Source organism: Rhinatrema bivittatum, chromosome 1 (assembly GCF_901001135.1).
Source record: "Rhinatrema bivittatum chromosome 1, aRhiBiv1.1, whole genome shotgun sequence".
NCBI lineage: Eukaryota > Metazoa > Chordata > Amphibia > Gymnophiona > Rhinatrematidae > Rhinatrema > Rhinatrema bivittatum.
Genome location: NC_042615.1, coordinates 268,559,098 through 268,583,205, shown reverse-complemented (window position 1 = coordinate 268,583,205; position 24,108 = coordinate 268,559,098). Strand labels below are relative to the sequence as shown.

Below are 24,108 nucleotides of genomic sequence, written 5' to 3'. Positions count from 1 at the left end.
TGACGAATTTTTTCAATTTTTTTCAAACTTTTTTGTGGCAGTGATGGCTCCTATGCCATCAGGGTTTAAATACTGCCAGTGCGGAAAAGTTATGTCCAGATGGACATAACTACTATTATATCTACCTGGGCCTGGACCACGACCAAGCCTCATGCCGAAACTGTGGTCAGATGTCCCCCCAGGCCCAAAGGCAACGTGCGGAGAAGATAGCGTGTTTAAGAGCACCATCGACATAGTCTTCGCCTGGACCGGCGAAGAAACCAAAAAAGACACCAGTGAAAAGAGCTGCTTCGTTGGAGCCGGGGGATTAACTTAGCGCCGTTCGAGGCGCTTCGGCCAGGTTTTAAATACCGTCAAGGCTGGTAACAGGAGTTGAAGCCTCGACTCCTCTTACTTGCCAACCCCCTCATGAGCCAATTGGGTTACAGGGACCTGTACCCTTTCATTCCTGCTCCTTGACGCCGAAAAAATCGGAGCATGCAAAGTTGAAGCGAAGCATGCGGAGCGTCAAAAAACTGCGGTGCATTGAAGCACGGCGCTTCAGAGCATAACAATGAAAAGCGTGCAAAGCTCTCGACACCTGCGAAGCACACGACATACTCTTCGCACCAGCCTCAAATCCCAACGCATATGACGCCTGCTTCAACGCAGTTGATACTGCAGGGACAGAAACAACATCTCAAGAAAACACATAAAACCAAATATATTCAGACAATCCCTTCCACACACTCTGTGCTGTCAGGCCATTCTAGTTCATCAAAACGACCTGCTTTGGACTCCAAAGTGGAAGTGGAGCTCCTCTCTGAGTCCTATCGAGTGCTTTCACTTAGTGGAGATTCTACATCTGACTGGTCATCCCATAGTAGACCACAATCCCCTCTACTTACAGCGCCTCTTCCTAAAAGACAAAAATCATCACTGACTCCCCAGGATTTCCTCCTAGCGGCATTACCTCCTGGGCCGACTCCATCACTGGGACCTTCACAACTGAAGCATCTAGCATCCAAAGCAGTGCTTCAGATTTCACAAGCATTGAATACATTTTTTCAGGATCTGGAGTCTATGCACCCCCAGATTCCAAGTGCATCTCCCCAACCTTCTCCACCGGCATCGCTGAGTCCTACACAGCCGATTCAGCCACCTGCACCTCTCCAATTCCGTCTCGACCAGATAGCCTGGATTCTCAGTGGACATCATCTTCACCTGGTTCCTCCACTGGAGTGCCTTCTGACCCTCCGGAGGGTCTGCAAGAACCCTATTCCCCACCAAAAGATCTGTCCTACGCAAAATTTATAGAGAAGGTAGGAACTCTCCTAAATGTAGAAACAGGAAAGGTTCCAGATCCCAGATCAGAGGTTCTCGGTACACTGAAAATTTTCGAGATGCCACCAGAAACAACAGCTCTACCACCTCATATGGTTTTGAATGCAGTACTTCACAAGATGTGTGAGAAACCATTTTCCACTACAGCCGCATCGAGGAAAACTGACCTAAAATACAGAATGCATAATTCCACAATCTACGACTCGATTGTAGTAGAGTCTGCACTATCAAAGGCAAATAGATCAAAACTTCATGCCGATTCTCCCCCAGGGAAGGACCATAAGTCTATAGACGACTTCGGCCGTAAAGTATACCATTGCTCGATATTGACAACCAAAATTCAGCATCACTAATTTTATGTAATCCAATACTTGTTTGAATGTCTTCAGAAACCTGTTTAGCCTCTGATAACACCTTACCACAGCCCTTCATGGACATGGAAGAAGGTCTTCGTCATTTGCTCAGGTCTGTTTATGAGTCCTTTGAGTCTTCCACAAGATCTTCCGCTACAGCTGTAGCGGCCCGGTGAATGGCTTTGTTAAGAGCAATCACAATTAGGGAAGATGTTCACGACAAGTTGGCAGACATACCCTGTATGGGAGATAATTTGTTTGGAGATTGGATAAACTGTTACTCATTTAAAGGAACAAAGTACTGCTATACTATCCTTCACATCTCCAACCGACCCTCATACATCTTCCAGGAAATTTTACCCTTTTTTTTTAGGAGAAAGTCCTATCCAAGGGCACCTTTCAAACCTTTCAATACCTATTGTTCACAGCACTATATGCAATCTCAGCCTCACCAATCATGTGAACGCCTTTGCCAAGAGCGACCACAAAAACAGGGAACACCAGCTTCTCGAAAGCAGACACCATCTTTTTGAGCTATCCCAGGCCACCTCCACCACTATTCATAGCTGGTCGCCTTCAACATTTCTATGCCAATTGGGAAGCGATCACCACAGATCGTTGGGTTCTAGACATCATCAGAGAAGGTTATCTTCTAAATTTTCTGAATCTTCCATCCCTTCCCCATATATCTTCTCTACGAAGTACGTCAGCCCATTCACCGTATCTCCTAGAAGAAATAAAAAATCTATGGATCCAAAAATCCATCCAAAGAATTCCATCGACACATCAAAATCAAGGATTCTAATCCCATTATTTTATCATTCCATAAAAGTCCGGGGGCCTTCGTCTCATCTTAGATCTACGAAACCTCAACAAACACATCCAGAAGGAAAAGTTCAAAATGACCTCTCTCAAGAGCATCCTATCACTCCTACAACCCAACGACTGGCTATGTTCCATAGACCTCAAGGATGCTTACTCCCATATACCCATGCACCCTTCTTCGTGGCGCTACCTTTGTTTTTGAGCTCAGAACAATCACTATCAATACAAAGTTCTACCCTTTGGCCTGTCTTCAGCCCCAAGAGTATTCACAAAATGTTTAGCGGTGGTGGTGGCTCACCTCAGACAACTTTCAATCCAGATCTTTCCCTATCTGGACCACTGGCTATTAGTGGCCTCGGATCAGACTACTTTATGAGCACACATGATCCAAACAATCAACTGTCTTCAGATATTGGGCTTCCTAATAAATTACAAGAAATCAAATCTGCAACCAACCCAAACACTGCAGTTCATTGGAGCGCTCATCAACACAGTGCAGGAGAGAGCTTACCTTCCACAAGACAGGATACAAATTCTCTCCTCCCTAGCTCAAAGACTATGCAATCAAACCCATGCATCGGCACGCCAAGTCCTCCAACTGCTGGGTCACATGGCGGTGGCTATTCATGTGGTTCCCTAAACGAGACTACACTTGTGCCATTTACAATGGGGCCTCAAGACTCAATGGTCACAGTTCCTTCAATCCCTCTCTACCAGAATAACACTTATCACATAGATGTGCACGGACATTCGATGGTGGATATCCCCTACCAACTTGTCCTGGGGAGCTCCCTTTCGGTTGCCTCCACATCAGCTGACACTCACGACGGATGCCTCCAGAAAGGGTTGTGGAGCCCATCTCTTCAATCTAAAAACTTAGGGTCTATGGTCTCCCCAAGAGTGCACATACCAGATCAACCTCCTGGAACTTTGTGCCATCTGGAGAGCACTGCAAACCTTCTCGTCTCAAGTTCAAGGGAAGAGTCTAATGGTGTACACAGACAACCAAGTCGCCATGTTCTACATAAACAGGGAAGGAGGGTCAGGTTCATGGATACTCTGTCGGGAAGCTCTTCAAATACTGTTTTGGGCAAACACAAACAGAGTGTTGCTTCAAGCCACTTACCTGCCAGGTCTGGACAATGTCATGGTGGATCGCCTGAGCAGGATTTTTCAACCCCATGAATGGACTTTAAATCCAGATGTAGCTACGAATATTTTTCAACGCTGGGGCTACCCGACGATCGATCTCTTTGCCACAGAAAACAATTATCAAACACAGACCTTTTGCTCCATTTACCTCAGCAAACTTCATTATGCTCTAGATGCCTTCATCATTCCGTGGACGGTGGGATTGCTGTATGCCTACCCTCCCATTCCGCTAATATCAAGGGCGATTCAGAAATGCATTCAAGACATAGCAGACATGATCCTCATAGCTCCAGCGTGGCCGAGACAACCATGGTATGCGTATCTCATGCGACTCTCCAATCGCCACCAATTCCGCTGGAGAACCATCCACAACTGTTAACACAGGAAGGAGGCTCCCTCCTCCATCCAAATCATCACTCTCTGCATCTGACGGCATGGTGGTTGAACGACAAGTATTAAACCACCTAGGCCTTCCTTCGCAACTTGAAGTCATATTGATTGCATCCAGGAAGCCTTCAACCATACGTAACTATGCAGGAAAATGGCATTGTTACACAGAATGGTGCAAGCCACGACAACTGGATCCTTTCTCATCTACAGTCACGCAGCTATTGGAATACCTCTATATGCTCTACCTGGCTGGTTTAGTGTCCACTTCGGTTCGAGTGCATATCAGTGCTATCGCAGCTTTTCACCACTCTCATAACGGTCTTCCCATTTCTAACCATCCTTTAGTCTCCAGATTCATGTGAGGCATGTTACATCTACGACTGCCGGTGACAAGGCCACCTGTACCATGGGATCTAAACGTCTTCCTTGAACAGTTAATGTTATCTCCCTTTGAACCTTTAGATTCATGCCACATAAAATACCTAACCTGGAAGACAGTATTCTGGTGGCCGTCACATCGGCAAGGAGAGTAAGTGAACTACAAGCCTTAATTTACTGTTCCCCTTATTTAGAATTTTACTACAACAAGGTCACTCTTCGACCTCATCCTGCCTTCCTTACCAAGGTGGTCTCTGCTTTTCATATAAATCAAACCATCACTCTGCCAATCTTCAAACCCAACCTCATAACAATGAGAGAGAAAAACTTCTACACTCAGTAGTCTGTAAAAGAGCACTAGCTTACTATAAACGGAGAACTAATTTTCCCTCCAGACCTTCTCAACTTTTTCTTACCTTCAGTCCAAATAACCCTGGTCAACCAGTCTTGAAGAGAACCATTGCTGGTTGGTTATCCCAATGCACTGAATTCTGTTATAAGAAACATTCCATTAACTTAAGCAACAAACCTAAAGCGCACCTGATACACGCCACAGCAGCATCTGTTGCTCACTTGCGAAGGGTTCCGCTACTGGACATTTGCAAAGCGGCAGCTTGGTCTTCCCTTCATACCTTCACGTCGCACTATTGTATTGAAAAACAAGCATCTTCAGATTCAGCACTGGGTTCGGCAGTCTTGTCAACCCTTACTGATCAATGAGACTGTCTCCTCTTCTTAAGGGGTGGTGTCCTGAACTTAAAACCATACTACATGGACACAACCAGGAGCTTGGGACTCCCAGACAGCATGGCTAATTCAGCCCTGCTATCGACAGGAAAAAAAGCAAGTTTGCTTACCATAAACGGTGTTTCCATAGACAGCAGGATGAATTAGCCATGCGATCCCTCCCACCTCCCTAGGCAGTCTATACCAGGGGTCCCCAACCACCAGTCCAAGGACCAGAGCCATGCCATTGGGAGGTTTTTGCCGGTCCGCGGCTGAGCAGCGACACGCATATAGCAGGCAGATCGGCAGGGCAACATTGAGGCTCACGTCACCACGGCCCGAAGAAAAAGATCACGTTTAAACGCGCTGATGCTCCTCCTTCCTGCCCGTGCGGCCCCGGAAGTAAACGTTGCCGGAGCCGCGTGGGCAGGAAGGAGGAGGAGCATCAGCATGTGCAGAAGAGAGGAGCAGTGCTTACGGGCCGCCGCGAATCCCAAGTCGAGGCGGCCCGAGAAGAGGAAGAGGCCCGGTAGCAGGGCTGCTGCGGCCCGAGAAGATCAGGGCCGCTGCAGAGCCCATCCTGTGGCGACCTGCGAAGAGGAGGCCCAGAGGTGAGAGAGAGGCTGAGGGTCTGTAGAGTGTGTGCGTGTATGAGATGAGTTGAGAGATTGTGTGTGAGAGTGAGGACCTGAATGTTTGCAGAGATAGCATATGAGAGCCTCTGTGTGTGTGAGAGAGACAGCATGTGCCAGTGAGAGACTGTGTATGAATGATTGTATGAGAGAGAGCATGTGACAGTGAGAGCCTGTGCTTGAGCGAGAGAGCCTGTGTGTGTGTGTGAGAGAGAAATGCATGTGAGAATGAGAATCTGACTGTGTGTTTGAGGGAAGAAGATAGAGAGAAAAGAAATAGAAAAAAAGACAATATAAAAGGAATTGGCAAAAAAATAAGAAAGGGAAGGTGGAAAAAAAAGCCTGTGACCAACCAATTAGAAAACTAAGATCAGACAGCAAAGGTAAAAAAAAAATTACTTTTTAGTGATTGGCACATGTAATCTTTGGGAATGTGCAAGAATAGCACTTTCTCTATGCGGATCTCACAATGTACGAGATCAGCATGGAGAAAGTGGAAGCCCACGGGGCCTGCACAGAGGAGGCAGCAGAATGGGCTTCAGTGTCAGTAGCAGCAATCAGCACCTCCCCAATAGCCATGTGGCAGCAGTGACAGTGGCAGCAGAGGAATGAGAGAGGCTCTGAGGTTGCTGGCAAAGAAAGAGAGGGGGGTCTGCCTTTAGTGTGTGCATGTGTATGAATGGGAGTCTGCCTGGGGGTGTATGTGTGTGAATGCATGGGTGCCTGCCTGAGGGTGTGTCTGTGTATGAGAATGCATGGGTGTCTTCCAGGGGTTTGTATGTGTGAGAATAGGTGCCTGCCTGTGTGTGGTGCATGTGTGTGTGTGAGAATAAATTGGTGCCTGCCTGGGGGATGGGGAGGGAGTGGTGTGAAAATGAATGGGAGCCTGCCTGGGGTTCAGTGTGAGAATGACTGGGAGCTTGGTTTGGTGCTCACAGCCAGGGGAGGTCATGAGAGGGAAGGCATCAGGTGGAGGAGAGAGGTGTGAAGTTTGAAAAACAAGGAAAACAAGCCCGGTGCTCCCACTCATTCTGAACCTATGGTGAGTTGAGTCACATTCACATTATAAATGTCATAATTAAATGATAAGTATGCACTAAAATCCAACCCCCTCCATAACCCCACCCCCATATGGGCAAAGTCCCACCCCTGCCCCACCCCCACCCCGCCCTGCCGGGCCATAGAAAAATGGTCTTGCTTGAAGCTGGTCCCTGGTGCAAAAAAGGTCGGGGACCTCTGGTCTATACTACTTAATGCCTTTTTTACCATAAACCTCGCTTGGCTACAAAGAGACAAATTGTTATTGTTCAATGTTCAATGTTCGATGTAAACAACCCCGGTCTGACCTCCCAGACCGGGGCAATCTTTTCGTTTATTGTAATCCGGACTGATTTGTATTGTATACAGGAATTCCAGTATATAAAAATTAAAAATAAATAAAATAAATAATTCATCCTGCTATCTACGGAAACACCGTTTATGGTAAGCAAACTTGCTCTTTTTTCTGTCTTAAAATATAGTGCTGATTGTTTTATTCTTCTTACTTTCTAAATGGAAAATATTTGTAATGGCCTATAATTTCTATAAAGGTGACAGATTGGTGACACAAACTGAAGTCCACCTTGTTTCTGCAGAACAGTGCAAACTTCTTCCACGCTCCTTTGCCAGTGTGCTTTATCCATTTCTGGTAAGGACTGGAAGACTAGCAGTGGCTTCATTTTGACTACTCTTCTCTCTCTTTTTTTTTTTTCTGCTTACAATTGTGTTACATTTTCCATAGCAACAAAATAAAGCAAAGGATGATGATTAGTATTTAATGAGTGCAAACTTATAGGGGTAGATTTTAAAAAATGTGCGCGATCGCGTACTTTTGTTCGCGCACCAGGCGTGAACAAAAGTACGCCGGATTTTATAAGATACGCGCGTAGCCGCGCGTATCTTATAAAATCCGGGGTCGGCTCACGCAAGGGGGTGCACATTTGTGCAACCTGCGTGCGCCGAGGCCAGCGCGCGCTGCCTGTTCTCTCCCTTCCCCTACCTAACCCACCCCCCCGGCCCTATCTAAACCCCCCCCCTCTTACCTTTGCTGGCAGATTTACGCCTGCTAAAAGCAGGCGTAAATCTGCGCGCGCCAGCGGGCTGCTGGCGCACCATCACCCGACCCGGTGGCTGGTCCGGAGGCCTCGGCCACGCCCCCGGGCCCACCTCCGAAATGCCGCGTCGTTTTGGGAACGCCCCCGACATGCCCCCTCCCCGCCCCTTTTACAAAGCCCCGGGACTTACGCGCATCCCGGGGCTCTGCGCGCGCCGGTGGCCTATGCAAAATAGGCGCGCCGGCGCGCGCAGGGCATTTAAAATCCGCCCCATAGTGTGTTGTGACTGATCTTCTAAACATTTTTAACAGCTTTGGTGAGGATTTTTATTGGTGTGGGCTTCTGCTATTTAGGAACTAGACAGAATGACTGTCAGATGAGTAATGTTTAATTGTGAAGTGATATTAAAAACAGGTGAATGGAAGTAAAATTATACAATAAATAAAAGTTACATCAAATAAAACGTAGTGAAATTTGGTGTTATAGTGTATTTTTCACCTGTTGATGCATTTAAATCACATTCATACACTGGATATAATCATGTGTCAGTCAGAATGTACAAAACCAAAGTACTCTTGTGAAAAATTCATTGACATAAATCAATTTTAATTCTGTTCACAAACTACTTTATGGATTGTTTTGATGAAGTATTTTTGACAGATACATATTATAAACAGCACCCGATATCAAAATAACTTGTTTCCACATGTAGCAGCCTGACACTAAAGGTGTGTAGTTTATTCATTTGTTTGCTTGCCTTTCTATAAAGAATCAAAGTGATGTACAATCTTAAAATAAACATAAATAATATCCATTTTCCAACAGTATAAAAAAAGACAAAACCCACAAATTTAAAATAGCATCCATGTCTGTCTTGGGGGATTGAAGTGGTAAAAATTCTCTAGGAAAATGACTGGACTGTACTTGTTTAATTTTATTTCTATTCGCCTGTTTTTTGTGGATCCTGATGATTGATATTACGTTGGTTTCTTATTGTAAACTTGATTTTTTTTGTTTATATAATATCTGCATCTGGCAGGAGACTACATTGATTTCATACATTTCCTTGTACTTCACACCCATGTACATGTTTCACATTTTGCTGTCTAAAAAATACAGATCAAAACACATTAAAGTAGGAATTTGTTTCACTGATCTAAACATACTCTACACTTTCATTGTGAAAAAAACAATTGTAGACATATTCTTAAAATACTAAGAATAAAAAGAAAATGTCTAGAAGTGTAGAACAGTGGTTCTCAAACCTCTCCTGGAGGACCTCCAGCCAGTCTGGTTTTCTGCATATCCACAATGAATATGCATGAGAGAAATCTCCATGCACTGCCTCCTTAGCATACAGATTTTATCTTATGCATATTCATTGTAGATATCCTGAACCGGACTGGTTGGGGGTCCTTCAGGACAGGTTTGGGAGCCTGTGGTATAGAATATGTTTTGTAGATCAAGAAAACAAACTCCTACTTTAATGCCTTTTGGATTTGGATTTTTTTAGACTGCAGAATGTGAAAAATATACAAGGGTGTGAAGACTTTTTACAAGGCCCTTCAGATTGGACTTGAGCTGTAGGGCTGGATGTTTTGGGGGGGGGGGGGGGGGGTTCTGTTTTGGCTGACCAACCATTATAAACTGGCTGTCTTACCATTCTCAGCATCAGCTGACCCACTTGTTTTGAGCTACTAAAGTAGAAACACAAACTTAAATCTGATTAGTACAAACTAAAATATTGCTGACTTGAGATTGTGTGAGTTATTTTATTTGTATTTTTATTTAAAATCTTTTCTATACCGTCGTTTAGTAGTGCACCATCACAGCGGGTTACAGGGTGGCACGCATATAAAGTGCCAAAACATTTAACGGTATCAATTTTCATAATCTAAGGTATATAATGTGAGATCTGGATCTTGTCTTTTATATGATTAATAGGAAATCATGCAATAATTGAACTTTAAACTGCATGTTTCTTAAATTATTCTATAATGATGATGGATATACAATTATGCTTTTTATTTATAATATTTTACAATTTAAACAATCATTTCATATCTTGAAAGCAAATTGATCCTCATGACTATACAAAAAATATCTGAAGAAAAATATAGGAAAAAAACCTAGCCAATCAGAAATTCAGTCCCATAATATGGAGGTGGGGAGGAACCAAAGGAAATGATATATAGAAAATACAGCAAGAAAAACAATCAGGCTGGCAGGAATAATTAATTGATGACGACTCATTGGCCCCATTATCAGATCTTCCTCTTCTAGAATTGCAAGGGATCAGAAAAAGTATAAGTAATTTCTACACGTTTAATTAAACATTTAACTTTAGGAAAAATCCGTACCCATCTTAGGTGTTGTCACAAGTAAGAAAGATTTTATGCTTCCCTTGCGTCTAACTGTTCAAGACCGAATACACCCTAACTTTTGTATCTTTTTTAAGGAAAAAAGACTTCAGGACTCAATCCCCATAAGGCTCCAAGGCAAATGTCAAAAGAAAGGTTTCCTTAAAAATTAATGCTTCCTGTGAAGTTCAGTTAATGCTAGTTTATCCATAACCAAACTATTGTCCGTGGATCCATCAAGTCTAGAGGACGTGAATAAAGAGGGGGTGGCTCGCATACAGAATGCTGAACAAGTAGCAGCCCTCAAGATAGAAGGGCTCAAAATAGAAGAACAACAGGAAGCCGCCGCCGCCGAGGTGCGCAGAAAGGCTGAGCTAGAGATCGCCTCAGACCTGTTGCAGTAAAAGGGAGAAGCAACAGCCCTTGAAGCCCTAATTAAAAGTCTTGTTGGGGGGGGGGGGGGCAGTTGTCACAGCCATGAAAAGTAGCAGATGCAGGGATCAATAACCGGGGCCCACAAGCCCAAAGGTGGAAGGAGGCGGCAGAACACTGAACGGAGCGGCAGTAGCCACAGAGGCATTCACGGAGCGGGATGCCAGTGGTTGGTGTTCCACCTTCACGGAGTGGAAGGATGGAGGGCTGCCATCTCCTAAAAAAAAAAAAAAAATCAACAAAAAAACAGGGGTGGGTAAGAGTATGTAAAATTACCAGTGAGGTCATAGGCTATAGGTATTGCCAATTATTAGGCTTGTTCAATATTTGTCGTTTGTTAATGTGGCTCGCGGAAATGGGGGCTACTACCTGGAGATAATACCCTTGTTCGGTGTACATACACACAGTTGATGAGACTCCATCATTGCTCTGGGCTTCAGCGGCAAGAGGTAATGTGGAAGAAAAATAAATAAATAAATAAATAAATTTGTATTCACAGGGAAGCGAGGTGTAGCTGGGCAGATACTTTACTTTCAATGCATGTCCAGCGTAGCTCTTTGCTTCAACGGCAGGGGTGATAGTCTAATACTTCTCGTTCAACGCATAGCTCTCTGCTTCCACGGCAGGGGGAGTGAGGAAGGGAGGATCTGTATGTGGATTGCATAGTCTGGGTGGACAGGGGCAGAAGTGTGGCCTGCTTGTTGCGGCGGTTGCTACCCCTAATTGAGCTGGATATTCGCTTGGATGCAGTTCCAGCGCTGCTCTCTACATTGATGGTGGGGGGGGGGGGAGGGGAAATAGAACTAGAGAGTACTGGAAGCCAAGCGTAACAAGTATGAGAGAGAGAAAAAAAAGAAAAAAAGTACATAGCTTGCTGGGCAGACTGGATGGGCCGTTTGGTCTTCTTCTGCTGTCATTTCTATGTTTCTATGTCCGAGGTACTTCAGTCTCCCTCTTGCCTCCTCTTACATGCAGGATTGCAGTAAATTTGGGACAAAGGTAAAATAGCCTCCACAGGATATTTCATGTGTTATGAACCCTCCTGTAGCCGTGCTACAGGAGGCTCCTTACCTCTTCCTGGAGGCCGCTCCAAGCCAGGGTCTCACCTGTGAACTGTCCAGGATTTGCTCCAGGGCCTGGGAGGCCTCGATGTCCTTGGGGCCTGCCTGAGGCTGCTTGTGTTTGCATGGACTTCCTGGTTTGTGCCACGCCCTTTCCCCTAGGGGCCGGCCTGCAGCACTTCTCCGTAGTTATAGGGCCAGCTAGGTGTGGGCCTGCCAAACTCCTCCCAGGGAGTCGCCGGTCTGCAGCCCTATAAAAGGACTTCAACTTCAGTCTGTCTTTGCCTTGCATCAGCGTGAATTCCCTCAGGAGGCTCCCGCCTGCCAGAGCCTTGTAAGATTTTCTGTTCTTCGTGGAGCTCCTCGTCTTGTCTGCCTTCGTACCACGTCTTCGTGTCTTGATGTTTTGCCTGAGGTCCCTGACTATGTCCTGATGTTCTGCCATGATCTTCCTCATCCTATTGTGTCTGCCTGCTAGGATGTTCTTCCCTGCGTCTTCGTCATGAGCTCCAGGCCTTCTGACCTGTTGGGCCTAGGAGTGGCCAACAGGTGGGATCTGTCCCTGCCAGCCTTGGGGGAAGCTTCGGATGACACCGGCTTCGTCATTGGAGTTCCTCCTTGCCTGGGTCTGCCCTGCGCTCATCCCGTTCTCAGTAGTGGGACAGGGTGGTCCGTGACCAGCCCATTGGGTCCGCCCATGAAGGTGGGCTGTGTAGGGCGCCCTGAGGGACAGTGCCAATGTCCTCCTGCCTTATGTCTTGTCCTGTTTGGATCAAGTTCCTCGTCATGCTTGTGATGCCGTCGCATCAGCCCAGTCTTGTCCGAGATGCCGTCGCATCAGTCATAGTCCTGTCTACGTGTCAAGGCCTCCGTCTGCCCTCAACCTCAGGCCAGGCCTGCTGCTCCAATACCGATCAAGCGGCAGGTCCGAAAGGGCTTGGAACAGTCGGAGGACCGTTCCCCTACCAACATCACATGTTGGCTCTGGGAGCTTGCAGGCCTGGCAGAGGGTAAGACCGTGTTCAGCCATGCAGGAGCATGCCGTCACCCCTCAGTTCGGCCCTGGATTCATCTGGGGTCGGGCTGAGGCCCAAGGGCACACTAAACACCCTTGCTCACAACAGAATGCAAGGCCTTTTGAGGCCGCTCTCAACATCATGATTTCAAAAAAAGTACTTTTCAACATTTCAATCAGTGAAATTATGGCAGATTTCAGAAAATTAATATAATGCAAATTCCTTCTAGTATCCTCCAACTCAATTTTATTGTGCAGAGTCTGGTTATCCTGGCCAAATGTAGAATTCATGACCTTGAAGAGTGGTGATAATCTTCTCACACTTCAACAGGTCTTCACCATGTTTCAACAAAAAATGTATCTTGTGAAACAAATTTAAAATTTTCTTTGTTATGTTTCGCACATTTGTGAAACATAAATGAGGTTTCCATTCAAGAGGGATAAGGCCCAACTTTCTCCCAACAATACATCTTGTGGGGCTTTAGGCAAAGGTGCAAGCTTGAGCTTAATTGAGGAATGAACCGGGGAAAGAGCGTAGCCCAGAATTAGGGAAGACTCTTTACTTCCTTTAGCAGCAAGCTTGCTCCAGAGACCATGTCAGATGAGCTCTGAAGATCCACCAGAATATTTGCCCCAGAGGCTGTGCATCTGTTGACATTTTCCAAGGTCTCTTCTAGTGATGACATCACTGCTGCATTATTAGCCTGTGCTGATACTCCATGGGAATTGTCATTGGCTGCGGTCTTTTGCAGACTAAAGCTCAGCGAAGCCACAGGAGAAGCCAAGCCACTCTCCACTCCTACTGGCTGCAACCTTAGCCTAGGTTTCAAGCAGTAGCTGCCAGGCAGCAAAAGAATTGATAGAACTGACCATGGGGTGGAGATATTTGTCTAAGATCAGCATTCCCCTTTCCTGTAACCATTGCAACAATATATATCCCAGTTAAGATTTTGTCTATCCCAGAGTTCCAGAACAGAGTGTGTTGCATGTCAGCCATCTTGACTCCTTTTAATTAATTATTTCTTTCCTCTTCAATTTTTAAACTTCTTTGCTTTTGAATCTGTTTGTAGCAATGATTTTCCTCTCCAATGCTGGATGATTTTGAAGTTATTTATGAAACTTTGCTTCATTTATGATTTGGGTATTAAGGGCCTGATTTTAAAAAGCATTTACATGCTTAAAATTGGGTTTTACATGTGTAAATGCACTTTACCTGTATAAGTAGGTTTTTGAAAATTGCTACAGTGTGTGTCATTGAATTGTCCATAGGATATTCACATATAAATGCACATTACATGCATAAATGGCTTTTCTTTTTAAAATTCTTACAATAGTATGTTACATTTACATGTGAAACTCCTTTAAAAAATGACCTCCTAAGATTTTTCTTTTAGGAGGATGTTGATGGCCGCATGAGCTGATACTACTCTGGTCTGTCTCTTAGTTTCTGGTGTTTTTATTTCCTACATTGCTGTTATGCCCCCGAAAAGGAAAGGATGAGTGTGGGTTTACTCTTCAGAACTGCTTTCCTCTATGAGGGAACATACCATTGTGGCATGTGTATCTTCCAGTCTGGAAGATGTATGAGCTTTGAGCCCCCATTGTCGAGGCAGGAGGAGGAGATCCCTCCTTGACTGGGGAATTGGCATTGTAAAGCCCATTGGGTAGTCATTTACTACTAGGAGAAAAAGATTGTGGTCCCACGGGAGCTTTTGCGGCAGACTGATGACATCTCAGAGGGCACCTCAGTGGAGGGAGCTGCCAGCATTGGATGCTTCACCGCGGTCAAAGAGGGCCGTGAGAAAGAGGCTCAAGATCTTGGATTCTCGGAGCAAGCAATACTTGGGCCACAAGATCTACCGATGGTGGTATCATTTGAAATGAATAAACAGCCTGTTGGTAAAGCAGCAGTGTGTGAGTCATTGAGAGTAAAGAGGTTTTCCCTTTCACCGAAGCCAGCTGTTGTAACTCTAGAAGCATTGGGACTTAACAGTTTCTCTCTCTTTTCTGAATGCTATGGTAAAGTCATACCTTGTCATCAAGGTTGGACTCTCTTCTCCAAGACCATCAGAAAACAGTGACTGGAAGAACCTAAGAAGGCACCTAGGAGGAATCTGGGGCCACTGTGAGCTTTCGTTCATCTAGGATGACCGTGGTGATGTTCCTCCCTTTGCTAAAGTTATTGCCAAGGGCCTGCCAGCCCAATAAAGCCTTGAGGCCTATGGCACGAGCTGTCAGCTCGCTGCCGAAGCCACATGCACCAAAGGGGCGTGCAGCTTGACCAGATGGGAAGGAAAAGAAAATTCAAGATTTTTACATCTTCTCCAGCTCCAGCTGTAATTCACGGCCCGATGGACAACCACCTTCATTGGATGGGTGAGTTGCCCACCAGTGACTGCAGTGGTAGCTCTTCAATGGGAGCGTCTTTGAGTCCTGTTAGTAGACTTCCTCCTCAACCACCATTCCCCTCATCTCAAGATGAGAGGACAGAATGTTTACAAGTCATAAGAAAAACAGTGAATGATGTACAAAGTATGGGCCAACAGACATCTAATATAGTCACATCTGCTGATATTTTGGTCCCTAATTTATCTGAAGTTGAAAAGATGCCAAGGCAAAATCAATGGTGATATCTCTAGACAATAGTAAGGATCCATCTAACATACACTTGACTTGTGGAAATTGATTACTAAATTGGATAGTAATGTGACCCAGTCCATCTCACAGTTCAATTCTTTTATGACTGAGACCAAGTTATCCATCCAGGCACAGGAGAAGAGATTACAAGAATTGGAAAAAAAAACTTCTTCCTTGAATTTACAAATTCCTTTATTATTAAATGTAGAATTGGCACATATTAAAGATAGTTTAATATTGCACAATGAAATTGAGGCATTGGAGAATCTTGCCAGAGTTAAAAACCTGCGTTTTGTTAATTTTCCCTATACTAAGTTGCTATCTGCAATTGAAATGTTCAAAAAATATCTGAAGGAGATCTTATCATGTACAGATGCTAATGTGCCAAATATCTCTAAAATATTTTATCTACGTAGGCAAAAATGATCAGATCAAGTTAATCATCCTCCCTCATCAGAATGTTTAGGTGTTTCAGCATTTCTGGAAGAATCGTTAGATTTAATATCTAATAGAGCTACCCTAATTGTTTCTTTCTGTGCATAGCAGGATAAAGATTTGGTCTTTTATAAATACTTAAAAAAATTAGGATATCTCCTTTTACCGGCAAAAGATATTTGTATTTCCTGATGTCTCCTGCCCTACTCAGGTACTCAGGAGACATTTCCTATCATTAAAAAGCAAGATTCTTGCCCTTGGAGCATTCTTCTTTTTTAAAGTTTCCATGTAGATGCTTTATAACGTATCAGTCTAATAAGTTTGTGTTCATTGATCCTTTGTATCTTGAAACTTTTATTGTGAATAAGAATGCTGTGAGAGGACTGGAAGATTAGTTCTTGTAATGATGATAATTGGGATGGAGGATAATAATTAAGTATTTAGATAGATCCTAGGTACAACCTCCTTTCTTATTGTTGGCAATTTCATTGTATTTGCTGTTTCCTTGGTTACTCCCCTAGATTATAGGGCAGATGATTTGCAGTTTTTTTTTCTTTTTTCTTTCTGCCTGTCTGAATGTTCAAACAGCAGTTATTTGTAACTTTGGTTGCCTTATACAAATTGTATTTTCTTTATTTTATTGTATCTAATTAGAAAAGCAATAAAGATATAATTATAAAAAAAACTTGACTGAGCATTCAGGTAGGATTCGGTCTCTTGAAAATGCTGTTCTGAAAGTGGAGTCAGTTAATACCACTATTATTCAGGAATGAGGATTTCTTACTCAAAGGTTGCCGTCTGTAGAGAAACATTTGAGGTGTTTGAATCTGTCTTACTAATTTTTCCAAGGTTATGGGTGAACTTCCTCATTTGACTTTAAGGAAATTCTTAGTGGACATTTTACATCTCTTTCCTGAGTCAATACATCCTGTTAATAAGGTGTATTTTCTTCCCTTTAAACAGATCCATGGCCAACAAGCTGTCTCTCAAGTTTCATCAGATATAGCTAATTTGACTCTTTTTAGAATCTTCTGTTGAAATAATTGAAAGGTCAACATTGTTAGATTCCTTTTCTCTGAGCATGATGTGAGCTATTTAATGAAAAGTAACTTTAAAAAATATGAATGTGGACTTTTTTGGGGCAACCAGTCAGGATTTATCCTAACTTGGCTAGGGCAATGCAAGAGAGACTCAGAGAATTTTTGGCTCAGTGCCAAAACGTACAGGCTCTTGGAACATTGTTTCTATTTAGATACCCCTGTAAATGTGTCATTAAATTGAGAAATGAATTTTACAGTTTTTTGTACCAGTATAAGGTAAAATGTTTTTTGGAAATAGCGGGAAGTTGTATCTGTATCCTCTATTGTTTAAGATCCGACTATTCTTTTTTTTTTTTTTTTTTAAGGGATTGGACTTGAGGTCTTTTCCTAATATTTGTTTTCTTTACTTGTTCTTCTCGTTTTTGCTCTCCTCTCTTTTTAAGGTTGGAAGAGAATTATTTTCTTGAAAATATATATTCTGTGAATTGACTTTTTGCTTTTTTGTATATTTCTCTGACGTTGCAAAGCTTATTCATTGTAATATTATGAAATTGATTTAAAAAAAAATGCTGTTGTTGAGTGGGTTGGCCAACAAACATGCCCTTTCTGTCTGAAGATAGCTTCATATGTTTTCTGTAGTACTGTGGTGTTAGCATTTTTTTTTTTTTTAGGATCTTCTTTGGAAGAAAAGTGCCCTAGGACTAATTATTACGTGTAGGTACCGTAGATAAGTTTTAAACACACCCACAGTTATTTCTGGGCATGTGTGTGGGTGCATGTATAAATGTAGCATCCTATCATATCTGTTCAGCAGAGAGAATGTCCACTTATAATTGAGAAAAAAAATTCCAAGAAATGGGAGAAAATTGGTTTAATCTGATCCTATGTTAGCAAATATCTATATTTAATAGGGTCAATAGCCATTGTATTACCTTGATTTATAATTGGCAAGATAAAACTCAATTATTCAAGTAACAGGGAAAATGTGTGTGCTGCAAGTGTTAATGACCATGTTAATCTTGAAGTACATTTGATTCACCTACATTTGTTGCAAGAATTCATATACCCTTTGGTGCTGAGTTCTGATCCTGGCAATGATAAAACGAAAAATGTATTGTTTTGTTTCACAAAGGCAAACCCTTTTGCATTTCTGTTGAAAGTTTTTGGTATCTGCTGTGCAAAGCAGAGAGCTAAACTATTTAATGTTGTATTAGGGGAATAACTTCTACAGATCAAAAAGAACAGCACAAGATAGCATAGTGGTGAGGAAAACCTATCACTTAAGGTCACACATTGTGATCTGTCTGATAAAAAAGAAGACGACATCCATTTTATGGCCAAATCAGCCAACCCTAAGCTTGATAAACATTGTAGCAAAATTCCTTGGTTAACAGTATCAAATGTGGAACTCTGTAATTGCAGTAAGGACTGTATCTTTACTATAACATTTCCTAAATCCTGACTAAGAAAAAACTTGATTTTTTTTTACAAATTCTTAAAGCTGAACTAAACCTGTTTTCTCCAAAATTTTCCTGAATAAGGGAATGTTAGAGATTGGATGATAGGTCTTGGGAATAGAGGTATCCAAATTTGGTTTCTTTAATAGAGCCCTTACTAATGCCTCCTTCAGAGGTTCGACACAGGTCCGAACAGAGTTTTAGAATTTCGGATCAGGAGATAGATGTCTGAAGTGCGCCATTTGATGAACACCATATGCACGACAGTATGGTCCTTCCTACAGGCGCTCGGCGTGATGGCAGCTACCCTGGAAGTGGTGCTGTGGGTAAGTGCGTATATGTATCCTCTTCAGTGCTCTCTATCTCATTGGAACCTGCAGTCTCAGAATTATGCGATTTGTCTCTACTTGCATATGGAAATCTGCTCCCATTTCCAGTGGTGGTTGCAGGAGAATCATCTGAGAAAGGGAGTTCCCTTGTCCTCTCCAAACTGGTTGGTACTCACGACAGATATGAGTCTCCAGTGTTAGTGGGGCTCACTGTCTGGAGTTAACGGCCCATGCGTGCTGCAATGCTGACAAATCCCGCTGGAATATCAATCACCTGGAGGCCCAGGCGGTATGACTGGCATGCTGGCAGTTCAGCCATAGGCTTGGAATCAAGCGGTTCACATGAAGTCGGACAACATGACGATGGTGGCCTTGAAGCGCGGGAGGATGCAGCCTTTGCATGTGCAGCGTTGACTGGACCGTGGGAAGCCTCCCACCCTGTTGGGGAGTAGCTTTAGTACATCCCACTGGTCCTGAGTCATCTGTCTGCACCCTAGGAAATGGATAAATGACTTACCTGATAATTTTGTTTTCCTTAGTGTAGACAGATGGACTCAGCTTCCTGCTCTCGGCTGCCGCATGAGTGTGTTAATAGTCCTCCTGTGGGGCTCTGGGTCCCAAGGGATTAATGGTAAGTGTTCATCCAGTCCCTTGTTTGGGGTACCTAGAATCTTATGTGAGTTCAGTGTTTATGGTTGGTTGAGTACAGTTCTGTTTTTAGTCATGTTTTTAATCATTTTTTGCTAGTCTGTCTACAGTTGCTTTTGAAGAGAATACTGACAGGCTGGTGTCACTCTATGGTTATATATACTGTGACGTCAGCTTGCTATGTCTCCATCTATTGGCAGGGGAGCATAAACCTACTGGTCCTGAGTCTATCTGTCTACACTAAGGAAAACAAAATTATCAGATAAGTAATTTCCCCATTTTTCACTTTTCGCTCGAATTTGCAGATTGTGAATTCTTTTTACATCACTGCCTTGACAGATCCTTAAGTTCTACCAAAAAAAAAAAAGGAAAAGAAAGTTAAAAGAAAATGGAGAAATCAAAGGTGAAGAATTCGGGTAGTCTGTTCAAGACCTGTGGCTGAGAGTGCCCAAATGTACATCATAGATACCTACACAGTGGGCTACCACTGCCTGTATCCAGACCATGATTACCTAAATTGGCCTAATTGTGGCAAGATGTCTCTGCAGATGCTTCAGACCTTTGTCTGGAAGATGGAGGACCTTCGGAAGTCACCTTCGGGTAAAGCCCCAAAGCCTCAATGCAAGGGCAAGCAGCGTAGCCACTCCACCTCCAGGACTAAGGTCTCATCAGATTCCCAATGCCTTAAGAAATATCAGAGATTGCACTGGGAGTCAGCCTTCCCTTTATTGTTTCAGATAGGCTGGGAAGGCTCCTGACTTGTTTGAACCAATTTCCAGATTCGTCATGGCTAAGGAACTTGGCACAGAAGCCTGAAGTACCAGAGGAGGTGACTAGAAAAGCTCAAAAGTGATTCAAGGGATCAGTTTCAAGGCTTTCTTCCTCTGTGACAAAGAGGTTAGCACCATTGGTGCAGAGTTCTGCCGGAGCAGATTTTGGCTTGACACCAAGAACAGCACCTTCGGTCTCCTTGATGAGGAGCTCTTTGGTGCAAATAACATTAACTTCCATGGCCCTGGGCAGCTTATTATTCCTGCATGCTCCAGTCCCTGTGCTGTTAAGGATGTCTTCAGTTAAGCACCGTAAACCACAACAGACTGGTTTACAGATCATTGACACTTCAAGTCTCATAAAATGAGGGCCATGGCAACTTCAGTGGCTCATCACAGAGCCACTTCTATTGAAGACATATACAAAGCTAATATTTGGCCTGTTCACACCTTTCCATCCTATTACTGTCTGGATAACATGTGCTGAGGAAACAATAGCTTTGGACAAGCAGTTCTGCATAGTTTGTTCACATAGAAGTTTGCTCGCTGTCTGGTGGAGTGGGGTTGTCTTTCAGTTACTGCTCTGCATTGCAATTCTCAGCTTGGGTCGCATTATTGTTTGATTCATGCCTGCTTGTCGATGGAGAAATCAAGTTTGTTATCTGTAAACTGTACTTTTTGTAGACAGCTGGATGAATCAGTCATGCAGAATACTCATTGGCATTCCTGGAAAGCCAACTCATTTACTAAAACTTAAGCTTTGGAAGAGATTGAGAAGCTTATGAAGCAGTGTGTGCATGCAGGAACACCCTTGCATGCTCAGTAAAACTTTTATTGAGGTCTGAATGCTGGGTCCATGTTGGAACTGTTGGATGATGTCATCCGCACGTTATTTCTTGATTTGTCCTGCTGTCCACGGAGAACTCTCTTACAGGAGCAACTTTGCATTCTTAGGTGGAATTTTAAAGCATCACTTCAGCCTACTTGACCAAAAAAAAGTCAGGGAGTTATCTCTAGAAAAGGAATGAGTTGGTTGAGGGTGGACACAGCTTGGAGGAACTGATAGGGGAGTGAAGTTGTTAGTATATAAGAAATAAAAAACAAAAGAGTAAAAAAGTCTCGGAAAATGGATTTTTATGTTGTCATTTTCTGTAAAGGGAAGGTGTCTCTGAACATTACTGACTTCATAAAGAGACTTGAAAATGCAAATTAAAGCAAGTTAGAATTTTTGGTATAGGTGAAATTGTACTACATCTGCAGCTTTATAATATAGCACAGATAAGCAGTGTATGGTCATGCCCCTCAAACAAAAGTCTAGAAGCTTCTGCATAAATTCTCTCTGGTGTGGGAAAGAGACATTTTTTGATATCACAAATTTTTAGGGTTAAATACGTTCGATAAATATTTCATCAGTAACAGTAAAAGATTTCAAGGAATACATGTTGCAGTGCTATACAGGTGCTTGAGTCACTTGATGTTTGACCTTGTGCCTCCAAATTCTCCCAACTAATTCGTAAAGCTTTTTTCCATCCTAATCCTGTCATATAAAGATGTTTTCTTTTAAATGGGCTCCAGTGCATAATGCTAGACCATTTTTCTATACACACAAGCATCGCTTTCTAGCAGGAATGTTGTTGTCTTTCCTAAAGAAAAATTGTGCAGCCAAAGAAAAGAAAAGAAAAAAAATATGTGCTTTCATGAACCCTGGCAAAGAAATGCCTAAAAATGACACGCTCTGCTCGTAATCCGCTGCACCATAAGGTACTGATTGATGAAGTTTCAAAAATACTGTGGGCCTCCCTTCTGATAATCTTTTGTAGCTCACAGGGATCTCTTGAAGTGATTTCCAGCAGCTTACATCCTTGAAATCAGCCTGTCAATCTGGGACTGGAGAAATGAGATCCAGAGGCCTGGAGATGGCAGTAGAAGCTGGTCCTTCTGCAGTACTGTGCTTCACAGTAGTAGAGAGTAGTGCAAAGCTGTGAGTCCCAGTCAGACCTAACTATGGTCTCTTGTGCAACAGTGAAAACCCTCTGCATGATGAAACGTAGATGTAGGAAAAGAAATATGTTTCAGGGTCACAGTTTAAATTGTGGATGTTAGCAGAGGGCAGACTTATGTAGTTGGTGTGGAGTGTTCATTTGTTTTGTATCTTTCCCTGCAAAATTGCTTCCCTAGAAAGTGTATGTGATAGAGGTTTATAAAATCTTGGTGGGGGTTAAACAGCTTATTTATTCTTTCAGGACAGTACTAGGACTAGGGGGCACTCCATGAAACTAACAGCAGACTTAAAACAAATTGAAGAAAGTATTCTTTCACTCAACACACAATTAAGCTGTGGAACTTGTTGCCAGAGGATGTGATCAAGGCATCTAACATAGCTGAGTTTAAAAGGGGTGTTTGGACAAGTTCCTAGGAGAAAAATCCCATAAATCATTATTAGCCAGGTAGCCTTGGGAAATTTCACCGCATATCCCTAGAAATAGGCAATAACAAATGGCACTACTCTTTGGGATTTCCTGAATACCTGTGACCCAGATTGGCCACTGTCAGAGGGAGGATATTGGGGTCAATGGACTTAACTCGGCATACTATATCTTATGTTATGTCAAGCTGATCTGCTTTACCAGAAATATCTGAATTGTGGTTTGTAAATGAAATCTTCTGTGAAAGTGGCTGCTGGTTTCTGTATGTAAGTGTGCAAGCCGAATTGACCTTCTGGTAGAGCCAATGAGTACAGTTTGATGTGCAAGTAACACCTTTCAAAATTACTATTTTATAGGTTTGTAATGCGAAATGCTGTTTCTTGGACATGCCAAATGATTTCATTCGTAGTCTACCTCTGCCCCGTCTCCCCGCTTATGTTGAAGAGCTAGCAAAGGCTACAGTCTTGGCATGCTTGGGTTTCTTGGGGAGTAGTGCATACCGTGAAGACGTGCAAACATTATGCTAAACAGTGTCAGGAGCAAACAGTAAAAAAATGACAAACTGTGGGACATATATTGTTAATGGATACATTTTGCAGGCAAAAGGAGATTGCGCTAGGCAAGCTCAGCCAAACAAGATTGAAAGGATCCACAAGGATTTTGCTGGGTTATTGGAACTCGTGGCCCAGATTACCCTACGTGCTAGCACAGTGTGTCTTTCCAGTTACCCTTACCCCTAACCCAGATGATGAAAAACAAATCTGAACAAATCTTTGCCTTGGATCTATAAATTATATCACTCTTCCCTTTCAATTTATTTTTTGCTACCTAATTTGTTTCTCATAGAAAATACTGGATTAACAGAACTAGGAATTAAAGCAGGTATAGGACTTATAAAAGGATCCCTTATGCTACCCTGCCAGAATGCCTCTGTTTTAATGTGGACAACAGACTTTAACAGCTATGCTGATTCAGTCTCTGGGTTGACTTGTGTAGAATGAGGAGGAGGAGTGTGCCTTTAGGAGCCAACTGTGATGTAATTTTTTTTTTTTTTTTTGGTCATGGAGATAACTGTATCATGGAGTTCTCAGGCCAATCCCTAGTGGACAAGCATCATAGAGATGCCTGAGACCATAAATGTATCTGCCAGCAAACTGCTTGGCATGATGATGACTTTTCTTTACTGTTTTCCTGATCCTCTTTGGAACCAGTTCTGGAACCTGTGTTGGTGCTATGCAGCTCACTGAATTATCAGAATACAAGTTGAGTGCTTTATTAAAACATGAATTACTGTTTTGCTTGGTAATGGCAGTGCCTTTCTATTATATCAGCCTAATGTGGAATTCTGTATTCACATTTTCTTGAGTAATCCTAAAAATATATTCTGTTCTGTTTCTTTCTTTTGTTTTGTCATCCTTTGTTGTTAATTGCAGCTCGTCTCGTTGCTGTATAAGTTTGCTGGGATTCTAGGAGTCCACTTGTAAACATTGCATATGAAGCTACTTTCAAGAATCAGAGAATCAATTGTGCATATATATTATAATGTTCAAATTTGTTGGTTACATTATGCAATTCTATTAAGAATGTGATACCTATTTGACTAGATGTCACAGGTTGGTTAAATCG

The 24,108-nt window shown here is 42.9% G+C and overlaps 1 protein-coding gene across 1 annotated transcript in view; it reads left to right on the top strand.

Moving 5' to 3' along the window:
- The window catches only part of EXOC6B (exocyst complex component 6B), a 1,306,513-nt gene that overhangs the window by 291,196 nt on the left and 991,209 nt on the right, over positions 1-24,108 (top strand).